Genomic DNA, 2,933 nt, shown 5'->3' on the forward strand with positions numbered 1-2,933 from the left:
GTTGCCCCCCACTGCCCCCCCTACTGGCCTGGTTGCCGCCAACTGCGCCCCCTGCTGGCCTGGTTGCCCCACACAGCCTGCTGCTTAGTCGTTTGGTTGTCCCTCACTAACCCCACTGCCGGCCTTGTTGCCCCACTCAGCCTATTCGGTCGTCCATTCAATTGTTTCGGATGTGACGGCCCCTGGCTCTTTATATATAGAGATATACTAGTAGCCCTGCGCACGAATCTGTGTGCCAGTAGCTTGCTGCCACCTTCCAGTAGCTCTCTGCCTGCTGCCCCGCCCTCCTGTAGCTCCCTCCGTCCCCCTACCCCCCTCATAGCTTGCTGCCCTGCCCCCTCCTGTAGCTCTCCACTGCCCACTTGTAGCTCGCTGCCCCACCCTCCTGCTGATCTGTGATCCAGTCATTAGATGGTTGGTCATTACGCTTCACGGCATAACGACCATTTGCATATTACATCTTTATTATATAGGATATTTTTTCAATAATGATGAGTCATTAAATAAGTCTGATTTACTTTTGGACCCTTGAAAAACTTCATATAAATAAGTTCATAAGTTAATCAAAGTCCAGCATCAGACCATGGTTTTCCGTGATGGGCAATGCCAATACGGTTTTGTGCTGACTGCAATGGATCTGCTCTCGAGGATTGCCAGTGACCTTCACCTCTCCTCTTCGTAGTCTCCTTTAACTTCTTTGCAGCATTTAAAGCTGCTAATCAAATCTCTCTTTTCCAAATTTCCTCTCTTAGTTTTCAACTGTCTACATTCAAAAATAAATAAATAAAGGAAACAAAACAAAAAGAAGACATTGCACCTGTGTTTTCTTCCATATATACTTATGGTTTCAGGTCTTATATTAAAGTGTTTAATCCATTTTGAGTTAATATTTGTGTAGGTATAAGATAGTGGTCCAGCTTCATTCTTTTGCATGTGGCTGTCTGGTTTTCCCAACATCAGTCTTTTAAAATGTATTGTTTTGATTTGAGAGAGGAAGGGAAAGGGGGAGAGAGAGAGAGAGAGAAAAAAAAGTCAATGATGAGAGACAATCATTGACCGGCTGTTCCTGCACACCCCACACTGGGATGGAGCCCACAACCTGGGCATTTGCCCCAATTGGGAATTGAACTGTGACCTCCTGGTTCATAGGTCATTCATTTGGCCAGGCTCAACATCATTTATTGAACATACTATCCTTTCTCCATTTTATGTTCTTGACTCCTTTTTCATACAACATCATTTATTGAACATACTGTCCTTTCTCCATTTTATGTTCTTGACTCCTTTTTCATAAATTAGTTTTCCATATACATATGTATGAGTTTATTTCTGGGCTCTCTATTCTTTTCCATTGGTCTATGTGTCTATTTTTCTGCCAATACCACACACTTTTTATTACAATAGCTTTGCAATTTAGTTTAAAGTTGTGGAGTGTGATATGTCTGCCCTTGTTCTTTTTTCTCAGTATTGCTTTGATAATTTGAGATCTTTTGTGGTTTGACACAAATTTTATGTTTTGTTTTGTTCTAGTTCTGTGAAAAATTCCATTGGTATTTCTGAGGACAAAAAAAAAAAAGCCTTTTTTTTTCTTTGCTATAGCCTTCCACAATTTATGAGAAGCACCTGGTAATTAAACCCCAAGATTGTTAGCTCCTCTGATTCAAACAGCCCCTCTGTTCAAACTGCAAGACAAGTTACTCTCAACTCAAGGCTATCTTGCATACACCTCCTCTCTGCTGTTTTTACAACTCAGGGATTATTAGTAGAAAGTTCCCTCCCCCCTCCTCTTTAAACAAGCCTCTTCTGAAGTTCATAACTTTTACTCTACACTAAGCATGTTTCAAAGGTTTGGGAAAAATACTGACAAGACCCTAGGACATCTGCCTGGACTGTCTCCTAAAAAAAGCAAACAAACGTTTCAAAGACAACCCCCTGATGTCTGTTCAATTTCACCCCCAAAAATCCCCCTCCCTTCCTTGTTACCTAGAAACAGTAGCTAAGGCTTTAAAAAGGGGAGCTGCTTTTTGTTTCTTGCCCTTGTATTGATTAGGAATGCACTGCCCTTTCCCTTGGGGGGAGTGGGGGGGGGAGTAAAATAAACTTTGTATCTTTCACAGCCCAGTATGACCAAAACCCTAACAATATTTTGATAAGGATTGCATTACATCTGTAGATTGCTTTAGGTATGTGGACATTGTAACAATGTTAATTTTCTTATTTATGGGCATGGATATCTTTCCATTTATTCAATTTCTTTCAACAATATCTTATCATTTTTATTGAACAAGTCTTTTACCTGTTTGGTTCAAATTATTTCTAGGTATTTTACTCTTTTTGTTGTGATTGTAAATGAAATTTTCTTCATTTCTTTTTCTGATAGTTCATTGTTAGTATATATAATGCAACCTTTTTTTGTATATTGATTTTTGTACCCTACAACTTTACTGTGTTTGTTTATTATTTCTAATGTGTGTTTTATTGGTGGGTCTTTATGGTTTTCTGCATATAAAATCATGTCTTTTGCAAAAGTGACATTTCCAATGCTTTCTAATGTGTTCTTCACCTCACTTGAGTTCAGCTTTAGAATTTGCTTGGGTCATTTTTAGAGGTGTTTTTGTTGGGGCGGGGGGTTGTTTGTTAATCCTCACCTGAGGATATTTTTTCCACTGGTTTTTCAGAGAGAGTGGGAAGGAAAGAGAGGGAGTAAGAGAGAGAGAGAAACATCTATGTGAGAGAAACACATCAACTAGTTGCCTCCCACAGGCCCCCACTGGGAGGCGGGAGTGAACCCAAAACAAGAGTATGTGCCCTTGATGGGGAATGACCCCGAAACCCTTTGGTCTGTGGGCCAAGGCTCTAACCACCGGCCAGGGCCTTTTTCAGAGTTTTATTTTTTTTATAAATATACTAGAGGCCCAGTGCACAAAAATTTG

Source organism: Myotis brandtii, unplaced genomic scaffold, assembly GCF_000412655.1.
Source record: "Myotis brandtii unplaced genomic scaffold, ASM41265v1 scaffold1169, whole genome shotgun sequence".
NCBI classification, from domain to species: domain Eukaryota; kingdom Metazoa; phylum Chordata; class Mammalia; order Chiroptera; family Vespertilionidae; genus Myotis; species Myotis brandtii.